Below are 19662 nucleotides of genomic sequence, written 5' to 3'. Positions count from 1 at the left end.
ATGAATGACTTTGCACACTAAGGGAAAATGTTTTTTAGGGCTTGCAGATTGATTTTTAAATCAATACTGAAATGCTATGCTGTATTGGTATTTAGAACATCTTTTGTCAGAACATTGGAATCTCTGTAATTCCTTTTGTCATCATACATAGCAGACAGAATCAGGAGAAATGCAACTTTCTAAATTAGGAGAAAAATAAGAAGTCATCTGTATACCTGAAAAACTTGCCATCTGAAGATTCTTTATCTTAAGCTTTGGTTTGGATCTTGAGAGATATATAATAGATCTATCATCCTTGAATATCACAACACATTAGGTTGTATCTATTTATTTCTATTAAAAAATAAGACAGGGTTTTACAATTCAGTATTTTATTTGCTATCATTTACAAAGTAGCAAAATGGCCCTGGTGTGGTTCAGTGGTTGAACGTCGACCTATGTACCAGAGGTTATGGTTCCGTTCCCAGTCAGGGCACATGGTCGGGTTGTGGGCTAGATCCCTAGTAGGGGGCATTCAGGGGACAGCTGATCAAGGATTCTCTCTCATCATTGATGTTTCTATCTCTCTCTCCCTCTCCCTTCCTCTCTGAAACCAATAAAAAATATATTTTTTAAAGTAGCAAAATGCACAGCTTGTATTTATTTAAGAAAATAACCTAATTAGAACACGAGAAATTAAAAATGAGGAAAAATTACAGAGGCCATTTGTTCAAAATTCTGAGTTCTGGTGCTATAGCATGGGAGAAGATAAGTTATAAAGGATATGAAAATAAATAGCACTACACTCTTTGGCAATTCAAACAGATATCCATTAAGCAAAAAATATTTGTTAAGCTTTTATTATGTGTTAGTTATAATATTGTGTGAACTGGAGGCTCAAAGAAATGTAAACCCCAGTACTTGACCTTCCTGACCTCAAAACACACTTGGGCAAAAGGGACATAAACATATGGAAAAGCGCCTAGCGGTGCTGATAAAAAACAAGTGATAGATACAGATAAAGAGGATTCCAAGGTGGCCTTGGGCCCCCCATGGTTCTTGCCCAAGGTCAATAGCTAGCAAGTGGCAGAGACCAGACTGAAATCTGACTTCTTCCAACCCTGAAACACAGCTCTATCACTTAGAGATGCAAACTGGTGGCCCGCAAACATGTTTTTATCTTTTTTTCTCTTTCTGTCTTTCTTCCTTTTTGGCTTTCATGGTTTCATAAAATCAAGGCAACATCTGATAATAATTCGGAGCATTCCTATGAAACTTATATTCTTGGCAACTCTGAACATCCCATTTCCACGGCATCCCAGGCTGGAGCTAACTGGTGGTTCCAGTGCATGGAGTGCGCCCTGCCCAGTCCACCCAGTCAGTCTGCTCACAGGACAGAGGCACGTGCAGCCATTCCAGCCCTTAGTTTATCCCCCAGTCAGCCCCATCCTCAGACCGGCCGGCATAAGGATATTATACAGATGTTATCTGTCCTGGTTTATATAAAAGAAATACCCAACTGGATGCCTAACATTGGAAGATTTAGTTCCCAAACTGTCAAATGTCACTTAGCCTGCACCTGGCTTCTTGTTCCATTTTTCCGACCTCCTTTGCTACTGCTCTCTTGGCCTAATCTCTGTTTATGTCTTTCCTTGTCATTCCAATTTGATGCATGATCCACCTTCCCTTAGTCTGTGACCTCAGCTCTCCTCCTGCCTCTGGCTTTCATCTCTCTGACTCTGATAAAACAAACAACCTTCCCGTCAACACCCATCCTGGGCCACTGGCCCCTGGGACCCATTCTCCCATGAGCAGAGCCTCATGGGCAGGACCTGGCCTAACACACTTTCTTGCCACAGTTTAATTTGCATTGGTTTATTACCATTTCATTTTTACTTATTGATTAGTTTTGTTCACCTACTTCCAATTATTTTCTGAAACAAATATTCAGAAGAAATGCACACAGGTACGTTAAAGGATTAAAATAAGAACAATAGAGTAAAATTCAATGAATAAACAGGGTGAGATATCATTGCGCTGTTCCAATGGTGCTTATATGTAATGGTTCTTAGCTTCATAGAAACCATGGCGTAAAAGAAACAAAAAGGAGAGATACTCTAAATTGATATAAGTTATGTGACTTTATCAAATAAAACAAACATACCAGTGCATCTGGAGAAAAAAATTCTGCAATTGAATTCCAAGAAAAAAAAATCAAAGGCTTAATGAGTTAATACTTTTCTGCAACAATGAACTATTTCTCAGAGTTAGAAGATAAATAAAGCGGACACTGCCTTCAAAGAAGAATTTTTCAACCCGCAAGAACGGAACATTTTGATGACATAAGAAGATGCATTCCTCTTTGCAACTTTGCAACCGAAAAGCGTTTGCCAGTATTGTAAACATCAGCTTGGTTGGGATGCTCCATCCACGGGAGTGAACGCTCATCCTGATCCTGCTGTCGTCTTTGACATGATCTAATTTCACTGAATGCTACTCTGACTTCCTAACTTTAATTAGCACTTAGCACCTGAAAATGGATACTTTGAGGGCAACGAAGGGGAGCTTTCCAAAGTTCCTCTGAAGTGACACTATTTTTCTTGACAGGTTCATTGTGTGAAATAGACTCATCATTTCATTACTGCAGGACATCAAATTGTTGGGAGCTGCAGCTCATTCCCCTCTCAGCCTGTCTGGGCCTGACAGCTCCTTTACAATGGTTTTGAAATTCCATTATCTCCAGTGACCCCTCTGACCTGCCCTTTGCTTAGCTGGCATCTCCCCTCTTCGGGTAGGGGGGCTACCCTAAACCTTTCTCTTTTAGGGCCTTTTTCAAAGCTATTCTTTTAGAGACCAAACAAGAGTTGGGAGCCCACGAGTAATGCACAGAGAGCTTCTTTTAACTTTCTCCTAAATGATCTAAGCAGACACACCCAGACCCCTCGGTAAAGGATTCAGCAGAAAGATACAGGTGACGATCAAAGTGTTTTCCTCCTCCCAGGAAGCTATCAGAATCGGATCACAAGCAAAAATGCCAGTTGTTACTGTTTTGTGTGTGTGGCCTCGGGCATGTGCCAGCCTCCTGGCTTTTCAATGACTGCCAGACCCCCTTGCCAATGTGAAGATGGGGGTTTGCATGTCCCCAATTCTCCAATCTAGGCCTGCAGCCTTGGCTGATAACATTGTCAGAAGCTTCAGCCGCTGGAGCAAGAGACTGAGAGCACAGGGTGATGACAGTGTCTTTCAATTAGCACTTTGCTCTGCTGAGCTGGCTGGCCTGTCCGTTGGCACAGAGGCCTCCCACCCATCAGCTACCTCAGACGGGGCGACACAGCCAGATCTGTGAAAAGGAGACAGCAGTTAACACGGGCAAGCAACAAAAAGTGAATCAGAGAAAGGAGCCGGAAGATGGGCGGGGCGGGGGCTGTGACAGGGCCAGCCACGAAACGCCTGCCTCCGGGGACAGGTGGAATGTAGCAAGGATAGGAGGGCGAGCTCAGACCTGACTTTTCCCCGCAAGTTGGAAACTCAGCATTCTGAGCCCTGATCTTAAATATGGTTCCCTTACTTGCCCTGTGTATCTGTTTCTGGAATAATCATGCCGACACCTTGATAGTTAGGAATCCAAGACAAAGTATATTTTAGACTACAAAATGTTGACAAACGGTTAAAAAAAGGAAAAAAAAAAGTTGTCCTAACAACGATTGACATGATTCTTCTCAATTTTCTCTTTCTGTGTTGCCTTGGAGACGCAGCCTCATGCAGGTAAAGCTCTCTCTCTTTAGGAAACCACAGTGGGTGCGGGGAGCACTTCTGCCACTTTTATCAGCACACGTGGCAGAAGCAGGTAATCCTCATGAGTCCATATGGAAAACATTAATTCCTTGCAGGTGTGTGGGCAGCAGGCACAGGTGCTCCTGGAAATCTCATCTGGGCACAGGGCTTTCCCCTCGCCAGCACATGAAAGGCCTGGGACCCTCGGAAATCCACCTGCACGCAACAGTCCAGCCCTTGGCACCAGCCGCGGTTGGGGCACCGCCACAACACGAGGTGATTTTTACAGCGGAGAAACCATCACTTTGATAACAATTACTGACCATGACGGCGTGGAAGCCGGTCCTAGAAAAATATGTGGAGAAACGCACGTCTCTGACTTGATATAGAGCGAGCCTTTGAAACCCTCCCTCCCCCTCTCAAGGTGACTGCAAAGATACAGGGCCAGCGAGGCGTGGAGAATTCCCATCAATAATTGGGAGTGCATAAGAAGCTGCCACTAAAAGCCTGAGAGAGGGCTCGGCCTGTGGGGTGACTCTGACATTGATCCAAGCATGATTATTCAGCTCTTCATTTCGCCAGCAAACTGAAGGATTCAGAGGTGAAAAACAGAAAGTTCAAAGAGACATATTGCTTTTTGAGGTGAAGGCAGCATATTTTGTTAGCGGTGGGAAAGCGGCACCAGGTGTTAACCTCGGTTCTTGAGTTCTGACTACGAGAAGAATTCAGAGCCAAGACTCAGATTATAAGAGAAAGTTTATTTAGAAAGTCACAGAGGTAGAAGTGAGCAGTAGAAGAAATGGGCTCAGGAAACAAGTTCCAGCAAAAGAAGGGCCCTTGGAGCTTAGTAGAGAGAGGGACCAAAGAAGGAGGAGAGGTTTGGGCATGCAGGGCAGGGGGGCGGGAGGGGGGACCTAGGAAAAGCGGGGGGGGGGGGGGGGGGGGGGGGGGGCGGGGGCGGGGTGCCAATATGCGCCATAGAAAGAGCCCGGCTGGGTGCTCCGTCCTGAGGGCTTTTATCTGAGGTCTCAGGGGAGGCTCTCAATAGAATGCTCATCAGCTTTCCCAGTGTGTCTCCTTAGCTCCTCAGGGTCTCCACTGTCTGGTTGGCACCAGGGGAGGGGTCATTAGTCATTGCAGCTGGTCCTGATGTCACCCATGGCATTGCTGGGCTGGTTTTTGCTGCTTTTCTGGGCCTAGAGCTGAAACACAACTGAGGCCTAGATGTCATCTCCAGGGGTTAATACTGAAAGAGAGCGGTGGTGCAAGTGCTTGTAGTTTAAGCCCATTGCTAGGCATGGGGTTGGGGGGGCGGTTCTCTGTGCTGGTGACTCTGCACCTGGCCCATCATTCCTCCTCTGCTCATGCCCATCTGTCTACTTCATCTTTCACTTCAATAAGGACCAGATTCTACATACAACTACAGACTTCTTTTATCTTTCAGAAACCCAGCACAAGTAGGAAGTAAGTTTCTGTTTGTCTGACTTTTAGTTTTGTGTTTATTCTTTTGAACGGGAGAGGGAGGAGATCATAGCTGGGCCTTGCTGGGTCCTCCAGCAGAGGCCCCTGGCGGAGGAGGGACAGCAGTTGGGCCTGGGCCTGCAGTAGCCCTGACAGGTTAAGAGGGATGGAACTGGGGCGCAGGAGTGAATGAGGGAAGGGGAGGGCAGTTTGCCAAATGTCCCGGGCATCAAATTTGATAGAATATGGGGAGTGGTTGAACAGAGAAGAGAAATAAAAGAATTTAAACCATTTTTGTTATATAATTGTTATAATACTCAAAAACAAAATAGTGTAAGGAACTCCCATTCTCATCTTAAAAATTTAATAATTATTGAGAGTTTTGTCCTATTTTCTTTATCTGCTTGTTTTGTGTGTGTGTGTGTGTGTGTGTGTGTGTGTGTATGTGTGTGTGTTGTGTGTGTTTTGTTTGTTTTTTGCTCAAGTATTTTATAGGAAATCCTGAAGAGCATATCACTACACTTTCAAATATCTGACAAGCATGCTGATTCCCTTACAGGACTGTACGGCCATTATCACACCCCACAAAATTAACAATAGTCTCTTGAGTCATCTAAAGACCAATCCATAAAGTGTTTCCCCAATTGCCTTTAAAATGTCCTTTACCATTTGGGTTTAAATCAGGGCCCAAACAGGTCAATATGTTGTATTTGCTTGCTATGACTTGTAAGTCATGTGTCATCTAGAGTTATCTCCCCTGGTTTTTATGTTTGTCCATATCATTGACTTTGAGGAAATCCCATCTCTTGGTTGTAGAAGGTCCCACATTTTGGAGCTGTGTGTTTGTTTCCTTGTGCTATTTTTCCTTTTTCATCCTCAGAGGACATGCTTTTATTGGTTTTTGAGAGACAGGAAGTGGGCGGGGAGAGAAGAGAGAGAGAGAGAGAGAGAGAGAGAGAGAGAGAGAGATGAGAGTGAGACATTGATTTGATTTGTTGCCTTCCGAATATACCTTGTCCTGGGGATGGAACCCACAACCTGGATATGTGCCCTGGGAATAGAGCCCATGACCTTTTGGTGTATAGGATTATACCCCAACCAACTGAGCCACATTAGCCAGGGCCCTTGTACTATTTATTTTTACTATAGTTTTGAGCCTGGATGATTACAAGAATATTGAAATCACTGGCAGAAATAGGGAAATCTCAAGGAGAATGGTCTAGTCTAGAGGAAAGGTAGGTTGTGTTGCTTTTTAAAAAATAAGATTTATTTTTAGAGTAGTTTCAGGACAGCAAATTTGAGAGAAAGGTACAGAGCTCCCATATAACCCCTGTCCACACACATGCATAGCCTACCCCACTATCAACATTCAGGATGGTACATTTGTTACATTCAATGAACCTGCACTGATACATCATTATGACCCAGAGTCCATAGTTTGATTTAGGGTTCACTCTTAGTGTTGTACATTCTGTGGGTTTGGACAAATGTGTAATGATGCATGTCCAACATCATGGTGTCATACATACTGTTTCCACTGCCCTAAAAAGCCCCTGTGCTCCACATATTCATCCCTCTCTTTCCTCCCCTGGCAACCACTGATCTTTTTAAAAATATATATATTTTATTGATTTTTTTACAGAGAGGAAGAGAGTGAGATAGAGAGTTAGAAACATCGATGAGAAAGAAACATCGATCAGCTGCCTCCTGCACACTCCCTACTGGGGATGTGCCCGCAACCAACATGCCCTTGATCAGACTCAAACCTGGGACCCTTGAGTCTGCAGGCTGACGCTCTATCCACTGAGCCAAACCAGTTAGGGCTGATCTTTTTTATTGTTTCCACAGTTTGGTCTTTTCCAGAATGTCATATAGTTGGAATCATATAGTGTGTAGCCTTTTCAGATTGGTTTCTTTCACTTTATGCATTTAAGTTTCCTCCATGTCCTTCCCTGGCTTGAAAGCTTATTTGCTTTTAGCACTGACTATTATTCCCTTGTTTGGTGTATCTCAGTTTATTTTTCCAGTCACCTACTGAAGGACATTTTCGTAGCTTCCAAGTTTTGTCAATTATAAAACTTCTATAAACATCTGTGTGCAGTGTTTTGTGTGGACATAACTTTTCAAGTGCTTTGGGTAAATATCAAGGAACACGTGTGCTGGATCGTATGGTAAGAGTATGTTTAGTTTTGTAAAGTAACTACCAAACTGTCTTCCAAAGTGGCTGTATCATTTCGCATTCCTACCAGCAATGAATGAGAGTCCCTGTTGCTCCACATCCTCGACAGCATTTGGTGTTGTCTACATTCTAGATTTTGACCATTCGTGTAGTGATATCTCCTTGTTTTAATCTGCATTTTCCTGATAACCTCTGACATCTTTTCATGTGCTTATTTGCCATCTGTACATCTTCTTTGGAGGTGTTCGTTAAAATCATTGGACCATTTTTTAATTGAGTTGTTTATTTTCTTAGTGTTGAGTTTCAAGTGGTCTTTGCATATTTTGCAAAGAAAAAATAGTTTCATTGAAAAATAAAATCCTCATGTTTCCAGTTATGCCAGTGACCATCACAGTTCCTCCTCTGAACAGTCCTTGTTCAGATATGGCTTTTACAAATATTTTCTTCCAATCCGTGTCTTGTCTTTTCATTCTCTTGACAGTTTGTTTTACCAAACGAATTTGTAACATTTTATTAAAGTCTAGCTTATTGTTTATTTCTTTAGACAACTGCGCCTTTGGTTATGTGTCTAAAACACCATCGTCGAAGTCATCAAGGTTTTCTCCTATGTTATCTTCTAGAATTTTATAGTTTTGCATTTTACATTTATATCTGAGATCCATTTGAGTTCATTATTGTGAAGGGTGTGAGGTCTGTGTCTAGAATAATATTTTTGCATGTGGATGCCCAGTTTTTCCAACAACATTTGTTGAAAAGACTGTCTTTCCTCCATTATATTGTGGTTTTGATGTGGGTCTAAGCCTGGGTTCTCTACTCTGTACCATTGGCCATTTTGTCTATTCTTTCACCAAAACCAGGAGTCTTGATTACTGTGGCTTTTAGTCTTGAAGTTGGGTAGTAGTGTCAGTTCTCCAACTTTGTTCTTCTCTTCAATATCATGTTGACTATTCTGGGTCTATTGCCTCTTCATATAAGTTCGCTTTGAAAAGAACGCTTTAGACCAAATCTCCAGAATTAATTAATCTCCAGTTTATTTTCAGTCCAAATAAAATCCTATTGATTACACCAAAAACTAAAATAAACAAACAAAAAAACCCACTATGTCTCACCCTATGTTAATGCTATTTATGTCTGTAGATGGCTTCGCCTTAGGAATATCAGGAATTGTAAGGTCTGCAATGCAAGAAGGGCCTATTCAGTAAATTCCCTACTGTTTTTGCCCAACTTTTCCTAATTTTATGAATTGTTTTGAGGAAAGTTAAATAAAAACACTTTCTGCTTTGAATATGTTAAAGTGGATAAAAGAGGAAATGGTTAATGCATTATCTTTACAAGCATCCCTTTTCCTATTTCCAGAGAAAATATTTTCATTGAAAAATAAAATTCTCATATTTCCAGTTATGCCAGTGACCATCACAGTTCCTCCTCTGTGTTGCTTTGTTGTGCTCTGGCCCCAAGTATTTCCCCATTCTTCCAGGATTTGGGGCAAAACCAATCCCCTCGGCTCTCAGCTGGGTACTGAGGCTTCTTCCGCACCAGCCCATTTCCTTCCTTGAACTCTCTCCCTGTTTCTAAAGAACACTCACCCTTACTGATGTTCTTGTTATCAACACTCTAACATAGCATTCGGCTAGGTCATTTGTGTATAACACCAACATAGGAGTTTATACACAAATTATACCCCTTAAATTCCTGTTCATTTGAGCCTGTGTGCTTAGGGTCTGAATAATAGAAGATAAAATAATAAGATGTATTAAGTGTATAGCATGTGCTCGGCTATGTGCCAAGTGCCTTGGGGCGTGGTCTGAGGCTACTGGAGTTAAAGAAACTTACCTCTGATGGCAGAGGAAGTAGATGACTGAGCCGAGCTAGGACTGCAGTAGGCGGTCTGACTGCAGAGCCCCTACTCTTAACCAAAACAATGTGTTCAAGCCATTTTTATTTATTTTTTTATGTATATATTTTTATTGATTTCAGAGAAGAAGGAAAAGGGAGAGAGAGATAGAAACATCAATGATGAGAGAGAATCATTGATTGTCTGCCTCCTGCATGCCCCCCACTGGGGATCAAACCTGCAACCCAGGCATGTGCCCTGCCCGAGAACCAAACCAAGACCTCCTGGTTCATAGATTGATTCTCAACCATGGAGTCAAGCCAGTGGGGCCAAGCCATTTTGAATGTTGCTCTACAGCAACTCTCCCCTTGTAGTTTTCAACTGAGAAATGGGATGTTTGACTCTCCGAAGTGAATCAGCAGTATTCATAAATGCCACTTTTTCATGAAATCCCCCCAGTAAGCCCCATGCTATTCTATGAGAAGCAGGGAAACACACCCTTCTTTCCCTAAAAGAATGTGACAGAAAGTGTTGCTATATCACCAACAGGAAGTGTCTATATTTTCACAGCACATTGCAGTTTTGGCAAACACCACTTGAAATGCACTGCCACTTCTGAATTACATGCAGATCTTGCTACTTGATAAGCTAATAAAGAGGGTACTACTCTATCACAATTATTCTAATACTAGAGGCCTGGTGCACGAAATTTGTGCACGGGGGCGGGGGGAGGGCGGGCGGGGAGGTCCCTCAGACCAACCTGCACCCTCTGCAATTTGGGAGCCCTCAGGGGATGTGCTACTGATGGCTTGGTCCCACTCCCCGTGGTTCTCTGCTCTCTGCGGGGCCTGCCTGCTCCACACCACGGGGATGGGTAAGCAGGCCCTGCTGGGTGCTGCCTGCAGGCCCCCATTGCCTGCTCGCGGGTCACCCAGCAGGCCCTGCTGGGTGCTGCCTACAGGTTGCTGCCACCTCCTTTATGTTCAGAAATCATTCCTCCTCAGCTGTGAAGCAATCGACTTAAAAATGGTCAACTAGCTTCCTCACTGAGAGGAGTGCATGTCACATGGATGAGGTAAGTAAGCCTTTGCAGACGGAGGGTGAGGCCTGCGGATCTACAGTCACTTAGGTCTCACCTGGGAGGGCGGCCCCACTAGGGCTGAGTCAGCGGGAGGCGAGGCAGCTGTACCCTAGGCTGTGGGAACCAGCCAGGTAAGGAGCAGTGCCACCCCAGGCTCCTCGGCATTGGCATTTCTCTCTAGTTCTGACTTCTGGTTTCCCAGACTCTGTTGGACTCTCCCCATTTGGGCCCCATTTCTTCTGTCTGGAGTTTCCATCTCTGCTTTGACTGATCTTCAGGGGCCTGGCTCCTGGCTGCCAGAGCTCCTGCTCCCCGCCTTCTCCCTGATGAAGCCCATGTCTCTGGAAATTCCCCGTCTGACCAAGCTCACCCCTTGCCCTGATATAACAGAGAGGTGGAAGAACGAAGCTCTACTTGACCATGGAAATGCTTCTATCCACAATGGGAGGAAATCCTTTCTTCTCTTTTTTGGTCTCCTTCATCCATTTCTCCACACCCACCTCCAGGTCCCACATTCTGGCTACCACCAATCTGTTCTGTGTATCTAACCTTGTTGAGGTTTTGTGTGTGTGTGTATGTGTGTGTGTGTGTGTGTTTTAGATTCCACACTTAAGAGAGGTCATTCAGTACTTGTCTTTCTCTGTCTGACGTATTTCATAAAATGTCAAGTTTCAATTAAAGGTTCATGCAAATGAAGATGCAGGTAGGTTTGGTTTGGTTTGTTTCTCTGTCTGGGTTTACAGATCCCTGAGTAATATCCACTAACCCGTCCATCAGCCGAGTTTCTAGTCAAACACCAGCCATGGGTGACTGGAAAGGTAATTCATGTTTCTGGAAACATACTAATCTGGGGGTACAGTGCTCTCCATTCCACTCATGACTCAGTATTTCTCTCGCATGTCCACCTACCTTGTAAGCTTCTTAAATTCCCCTCAGTGAGCATAGGGGTTCCCTGGGAGGGCGGGATGCCCACTCCACAGATTCCCCAGGCCTGCCTAGAGATGCCACTGCTTCCCTCCCTGAGGCCCGTTGCTGCCGAGGCAGAGGTGCACACTGAAGTCTCACCCTGTGGCACTCCTTCCCAGGGCAGTGCTGCTGTGCTGCCTGCATGAGATGTCCCTCGTGGTACTGTCATCATGGAAAACCCTGCTGCTTGTGCCACCTGTGCCTTCAGAGGCGACTTAACAAAGTGCCTGCAGTGGTCAGCATGCTTAGGTGTTCTCTGCATTGAAGTGAGGCCTTGTGTTCTCACTAGGCAATGTGGATTTGGGTAAAACTGCTCTTTTAACTTGTGGGTTGCTTTGACCTCAGCCCCTTGCCCAGGCCTCTAATGTGAACATCTGAGGGCTAGGCGGGGGCTGTGGAGGGGGCAGAGTGTGAGGTTCTGAATCAGGCTTTCCCTCGGACCTTGGCACATGGCCTTGAGTCAAATTGACAAGCCCATCTCTTTCTGGTTTCCCACTGATCCTTTCCCAGGAAACCACTCAGCTCCTTATCAATGCAAATCTTGGGCAGGCAACACCCTGGCCCTCAGCAGCCCTAAATGGAAATGCATCTGGGTGATAGAGTTCAAGCACAGGTGGAGATCCCGAACCACAGGGGAGGACAAAGCCCAGTTCTGCAACTGCACGTCCGGCTGTCCTAAAGTTCAATTAAGTAAGCCACGCATTAGCTGAGCCTCTGGGGGAGGTCTTCGTAGCAGAGATGGGACTTGTGACTTCTGTAAAATAAAGGATTGCCGATGTTCTTTTCATTGGCCTATTGTGCCATTAATGTATTAGTGGAAACTGTCAGTTGTAATGTGGTAAAGATTATTAAGATGAAGCCCATGGGAGCTGATAATTTGAAAATATATGTTAATTGCAATTCTTATTGATGCTTTAAAATGAGAAGTGAAAGGAAGCCAAATCGTCAGTTATGGTTTTTTAAAAAGTTAAATAACCATTTAAAAATTATTTTTATCTTTACCCATTCACTAAATCTGCTGTACGTAACCATCACAACAATAATCGCAATAAACACTAATAATTTGACTATTAGAGGCCCAATGTGAAGATTTGTGCAAGAATGGGCCTTCCTTCCCCTGGCTGCCAGCACTGCCTTCATTCCGGCCCAGAGCTGCCTTTCCACCTTCCCACACAGCCCAGAGGCCCAGAGTGGCTGGGGCGGAGCGCACCACCCCAGCAGCTTGGCACCTGCATATGCAAATTAACCTGACATCTTTGTTGTGTTGATTTGCATACTCACTCCTGATTGGCTGGTGGGCATCGTGAAGGTACAGTCAATTTGCATCTTTCTCTTTTATTAGTGTAGATAGACACTATTGTTTCAAGCACTATACTGTTATTAACCCACCTAACCATTGCAGCAACACTATGATTGGTAGTGTTACTTTTCCCACTTTACAAATGAGGAAACTGAGGCACAGACTCAGTTAGAAACCTGTACTCGTTATTAGGCAAGATTTTAAGAAGTAAAACCATGTGGATGTAAGAATATTTCTCACTTTGTCAACTGCTTCAATGATTGTAACTTCATGCCCATATTACCCTGAATTCCTTTGTAGAATCATGAAACTCCTCTACCAGTAATTTCCAAAGTGTGGATTTGACCCATAGGAATTTGGAAGAAGTTGAGAAATAAATGTGGTTACATTGGTTTAAAAAAAAAAAAAAAAGCTGAAATAGAAGAGGTTAATGGAAGACCTATGTAATACTTTCAACACTAAAGATTAAAAGAAAATAAATAAATAAATACTGAAATAGAACAAAAAAAAGTATACAAATATCAGATTACAACACATATGATAATGGTAAATGTTTCATGAAACTTTTAATTGTATATTGTGTGTATGTGTGTGTGTGTTTGTCTGTTTGTCTGTGCTAGGTCACATATAACTGGGTTACAGTCAAAAGAAATTCGCAGGGTCTCCAGCCTGTGCCTGGCAGGGGCAGGACTGTGTGGGTTAGAGCTCATGCTGAGTTAACTGGACCTGCCTGAAAATGCTTAGCTGGTTCCTTGTCCCAATCACAGCTAAGGTATCAGATGCCCTTGCCTTTGGCACACAATAACAGCTATCTGTCTATTTCTTTCATGGTGAGATCAAAAGTAGCATATTATCTTCATGGCATGAGTTAATCGCAGAACCCCAAGAAATGGAGCCACACACACAGCATGATTCACGTAGGATGATAATCACAAGGGAACTATAACAAGAAGGCTTCTTTGCCCCTCCCCCGAGACTACCAGTCCTGAACAAATCTGCATTGTCATCCCACTGAGGGTAACCGTAACAAAGCCGGCAACCAGAGAGCCCTGTACAGGAGCCCCTGGTGGATGTTACCCCAGAAGCGACAGCCCCTATAGAAGCCCAGCCTCATCCTCCCTGGGGTTATAATAAGGAGCATCCTTGCCTATATTCTCTGAGGTGTGAAAGCCTCCTGGTGATTGGCTAAGCCATCTTCATCCTGTATCCCTGATGAGAAGCTGCCGTTCACTGTATACTGAGTGAATTTGAGGGGGTTTTCTTTTGGTGTGTGCGTTCATTTTGAAATATAATTTGAACAGAACCATTTAAAAAATAAGAATTACTTCAATAAATGCACAAAAAGTAAGTAACCAATATGTAACATATTTTGAGACTTGATGTATTCATAGTCAGCATAGTTGTAAACTAGGAAAGGAAATGAAGAGCAGCCCTTCTGGTCTCTCGGGCCATATTATTTTAGCCCAATGTTGCTGTCAGACTCCGAAACTTCCCTGGCTGTGCTGGGTTCAGCCGCAGCACTGGCCGTCCCCACCCCAACCCTTTGTGGGAATAGCTGTGGGACTGCGTGTTTTTGTTACCAACTTATCATAAACTTTGCAAGTATGAATCATTGGCAGAAAATTCCCAAGGGAATCCCTGACTATTGTCAGTTTGGGAGATATGAAAAAGTTATACTCTTGGCCATGGCACCACTTGCTGTTCACAGTTCTCTCAAGAAATGTAATGCTGCCACATAGATAAAATTAAGGATAGGGCAAACATTTTTTTTCTTGCTATATTCCATATCCTGTCGAACTCTCTCTGTGTCCTCATTCTTGACTTTATGGTAATAACTGCCTGTGGTTAATTACCTAATGTTATTTATCACGCTCTTAGAATGTGCTTTACTTTATGACAAATCTTTTATATTCACTGTCTCGTTTGATTTCTACCACACCTCATGTGGTAGGTACAACTACTATACCCATTTTATGGTGAGAAAACTTTGGACTACAGAGTTATGGGAGATTCCCAAGGTCACACACAATGAATGCAGACTGAGATCTGTTGAATTCCAGGCCCCAGATCCAAGCTGTGCATCTCTCTGTTTGGATGCCCAGGTTCCTGGTTGGCATCTGTCAGCCCAGTACAAAGAAACAGCCTGCTTCCCTAAAACTTCATTAGTCACTGCCTTATACACTTGAGCTTCTCAGTGTGTTTTGTTGTTGTTGTTGTTGTTGTGTTGTTTTAGGACAATATAGCCAACACTTTAGTCTACCTAGATAACATAATCCCTTCACCCAGATTTAAAGTATAATTTTTCAAAACTAGGTAGAAGAGAATCATGGCTCTCATACTGATATGAAAACAAACACGCATTAAAGATTTTACTTAACACATTAATGAGGCAACTAATAAGATGCCATTTAAAAGAGAACACAAAGAACAGAGCCATTCTTACAGATCAGGAATATTAAAATGGATGTGCAGATGAAGGCAAAACCAGCTTCTTCCACAATGGAGCAAACAAGTCCACAGAGCTCCTACCTCTGGATAGAATGGATCTCTGTGTCTTTAGACAGCGTTGTGTTGCTGTCAGTTATCCGTAACTCATGGAGTTCTGCATCAGTTCAAAGGCAGAGAAAAGCATGAATCGGATAGCCTTGTAGTACACTCTGCTCCAGGGAACTGCAAATCCAGCCACCACTCTACCTGTGAAGATTCATTGGAACACAGCTTCCCCCTTTGTTTACTTATGGTCCAGAGCTGCCTTCCCACCACCACAGCAGGAGGGAGTAGTCACAAGAGACTTCTTGTGGCCCCCAATGCCTAAGAGGTTGACCATCTGGCCCCTCACACAAAAGATTTGCCAACTCCTCCTCCAGATAATGTCTAGTTTTTCCCTGAAGCATCTTTTTTTCCTCATACTGGCTAAAGCACATGGCTTAATAGGCTATGGAAGGCAGGTGACAAGGAACAATAACTAATTGAGGAAGGTATTTGATGTATGAGTTGGCTAGAGCTGATATAACAAAAATCCAGAGACCAGGTGGCTTAAACAATAGGTATGTGTTTTCACACCACTCTGGAGTCTGGAAGCCTGAGGGCAAGGTGTAGGTTCCTTCTGAGGCTATGAGGGAGAATCTTTTCCTCTCTCCTTGACTTGTAGATGGCTGTCTTCTCCCTCTGTCTCCACAACCTCTTCCCTCTGTGTCTGTGTCCTAATTTCCCCTTTTTATAAGGATACCAGTCATGTTGGATTAGGGCCCATCCCAATGGCTTCACTCTAACTTGATGACTCTGTAAAGACTCTGTCTTCAAATATGGTCACCTTCTAAGCTACTGTGGATTAGGACGTCAGCACATGAATTTGGGAGGGGACACGATGCAGCCCATAACATTTGGTTAGAGGGGAATTGTACACCCATTAGCTGTACTGTGAAGATGGTCAGATTCTCTACCAATTTGTGAGAGCTGCACTATTACAGCCTGTCCAGACACAGAGCCATTCCCATCCCACTGCTTCTGGAACTCAGTGGCTATTTGAGAACATCTCTACAATTGTACTTACCTGTATTTGAAAAGTTTTGCTCTCTGGCTGCAGCTAGCAAGTGTGGAACACTGACATATGAGCAGGAACCTTAGCAGCAATGCATTCTATGTATTCCTTTATATTTTACAGCTACCATGTATCTTGGTTTATTATAATAAAACAGGAAAAACAAGGTCTTACTTTGGGTCTGAATCAGTAGCACCTTATATAAAGTGTATTTTGCCATTGATTTAAACAATAAAGGCAGAACAGTGAGGTGCAAAACAGTGTGTTCTTTTCTTACTCTGGAAAAAAAATACTAACAATTTCCCCTTCATTTAGAGACATTTAAAGATGCTGTATATGTACTGTAATGTTGTTACTATTAATATTTTCATGTCCATTAAAAGAAGTATAGCTTTTTACAAAAAAAATCAGCAACATGGCATTACTTGCGGTCAAGAGTAAAATCCATCACAAAGCCCAATCTTGATACCAGCTATTTGAAATACAGAAACTCTGTTCAAAGATCATTATTGAGTGGCTATTAACTTCTAGGTCCATTTTGATATGTTACTTCCACTAATCTTCACAACAGCTCATCAAGGTGTGAGTTAATAGGCCTCTTTTCATTGATGAAGAAACAGAGGTCCTAGGAGGTTAAGTAACTTCCTCATGAACTGGTAGTGAGCTCGGCCTGTTGTGGCTCAGTGGTTGAGCATCGACCTATGAACCAGGAGGTCACAGTTCAATTTTAAGTCAATCCCCAGTAGGGGCATGCAGGAGGCAGCCGATCGATGATTCTCCCTTATCACTGATGTTTTATATATATATATCTCTCTCTCCCTTCCTCTCTCAATTCAATAAAAATATTTTTTTTAAAAGAACTGGTAGCGAATAAGCAGTAGGCACTAGAGTCGCACCGCCATCCATCGCCAGTGGATATGCACTTTCAGCTATTTCATGAAAGCTGTGACTATGATAGGACTGTATTATTGAAAGAGCCCCTTTGCATACCAAATTCTGCATAATTTGCTTTGAACAGGAAGCCACCACCTGCAGATTTCACACAGTGCAGGAAGTAGGAAAGACGTGGTGATGAGCAACATTGCACTGAGTAGCAAACCACTGGATTCCAAACGCAGAGGGAGACATCACTGGCCGGTCCAGCCTGCTCTTCCTGGCAACAAGATCTTTGTCTAATGTGTTTTTCTAATGCTCCTATTAGACCTCCCGTAGCTCAGGTCCACAGAGTGCAAGCCGTGTGAGTTATTTCCCTGAATGTGGAAATTGGCAAAAAGAGAGGGAAAGAGCCTAGAAGAAAACAAATGGATTCCATTTTCCCTCTCCTTGGTTATCACCATTCGCTATTGATTGTATTTGCTGAAATAATTAAAAGCCTCGCCCAGTTTTTCAAAGCCTCTGAGCAAAAACTGAGAGCGTTCATGGTCCTTACTGTTTTAAAGAACTACAGACAAAGCCAATTCTACATCTGGACAGAGAAGGCATAATTTGAATGTTACAGAGAAGCTTTTGTTGCCAAAAAAATATTTCCATATCGACTTGCTCTGAGCTGACGTTTTATTAAGAAAAACAAGAAAAACGGGCATTGTCTTCAGAAGGCCTGAGTTAAATAAACCATGTGTTTCCTGAGCAAGGCCTTCTAACCTTTAGAAACTGTTCATCAGATTAGACAGTTGAAATTCGGGGGTGGAGGAGCTGAGATACTAAACAGGGAGACTTTGGTGGGTGTGGTTCATACCAAAGCACACTTGGCAGTTTAGTGAAGGGCTGAAGAGGCCCCGCCAGGAGGATACAAGGCCAGGAGGGCACAGGCAGGAGGCCCACAACATGTGGCCTGCATGGTTGGGAGGAAGAAAGAATAGAGCAGAGGAGCATAAAACGCATTCAGAACTAACATAACTATTTCTCTAAGGCCTGATTCTCTCACCAGTCCCTCCGTTTAAAGTCTCTTATCTGTTGGCTTAATCTCTATTCTACAATATCGGTAATATATGCAGGTAAGCGAGGCCCAAATGGGCATTGGGGAGGCCTAGAGAGTACGACTAGGACAGACTTACCCAAGGCAAAGGGGACAACCACACAGGCAGTGTGATCTAGGGTGATAGAGAGCTAAGTCTAGTTCTAACTCTAAGCAGTTCTGAATTACTGTCCAGGGAGAAATATATATACACATATACCTCCTCATCCCCTTTCCTCCTTCTTATCTGATAACTGGAATTATGTGAGAGAGTTTATGTCCTTTCATTGAAGAGACTGAGCACTGTTTAAAAGGAAATGCCCCCACAAAAGAGAAACGGTCAAGCTGTTATCAGCCATTTATATGTCAGCAACCATTGATGCTTGTTGGGATAAAAGGATTCCTTTAAAGAAAATTTTTTTTATTGGTTTTTAGGGAGAGAGGAAGGGAGAGAGAAAGAGAAAGATCGGTGTGAGAGCGGGACATCAATTGGCTGCCTCCTGCACGCCCCCTACAAGAGATAGAGCTGGAAACCCAGGCATGTGCTCTGACTAGGAATCAAACCGGCAACCTGTTGGGGCATGGGACAATGCTGAAGCAGCTGAGCAACACCAGCCAGGGCAAAAAAAAAAAAAATGGACTCTTAGTCACACTCTAGTCCTTTTGTATCTGAACCTCTGGCTTTGGATACAGAAAGCTCTATTTTATTTTTCTGGGTCTCCCACTCCCCCACCCCCAGCTTCATTGAGGTATAAGTGACCAAAAAAAAAAAAAAATGTAACATGTTTAAAATGTACATTGTGATGATTTGATGTATGTATAGATTATGAAAGGATTCCCCTTATTGAGTTAATTAACATATCTATCACTTCACACATTTCTCTTTTTTCTGATAAGAACTTCTAAGTTCTACTCTCAGTAAATTTCAATTAAAGTACAGTGTTATCAACTATAGTCATCATATTACACACTAGAGGCCCAATGCACAAAATTCGTGAATGGGAGGGGGTGTCCCTCAGCCCAGCCTGTGCCCTCTCACAATCCGGAACCCCTTGGGAAGGGTCCCTAGGCCTGGCCAGCGATCAGGGCCTATCAGGGCTTTCCTTCCCCCAGCTGCCAGCAGCTGGCCCCACCCCCGCTGCTGCCACTGCTTGCCATCGGTGCAGCGCTGCCCTCCACCCCACCAGCAGTTGCCTCCCTCTGTGGGCGACAGGCGTGGGGTGCCATCCCTTGGACGGCCTGGGCCTCCCTCTGCGGTGCGATTGCTGGCCAGCCCCGCACACCTGCCACAGCATCCCTGGCCGGTGGCCTGAGCCTCCACTCTGTGGGGCAACCGATCGCAGGGCCCCCAGATTGATCACCCTGCAGAGGGAGGCCCCGCCCACCTGCCGCAGGCCACCAGCCAGGTAGCCTGGGCCTCTCTCTTTGGAGAGATCAATCACAGGGCTCTGTGATCAATCGCCATGCAGGGGGTGGCCTGGGCCTTCCTCTGCCGGATGATCATGGGGCAATGGCAGGGCCCCCCGACCAATCGCATCGCATCTGTCTTGGCTGGCCTGGCGCCAGTGCGTGCCATAGCGTGGTCATCCGGAA

Source organism: Myotis yumanensis, unplaced genomic scaffold (genome assembly GCF_028538775.1).
Source record: "Myotis yumanensis isolate MYYU_CA2020_CCGP unplaced genomic scaffold, mMyoYum1.0.hap1 SCAF_3, whole genome shotgun sequence".
Taxonomy (NCBI): domain Eukaryota; kingdom Metazoa; phylum Chordata; class Mammalia; order Chiroptera; family Vespertilionidae; genus Myotis; species Myotis yumanensis.
This window is presented reverse-complemented; position numbering follows the sequence as displayed.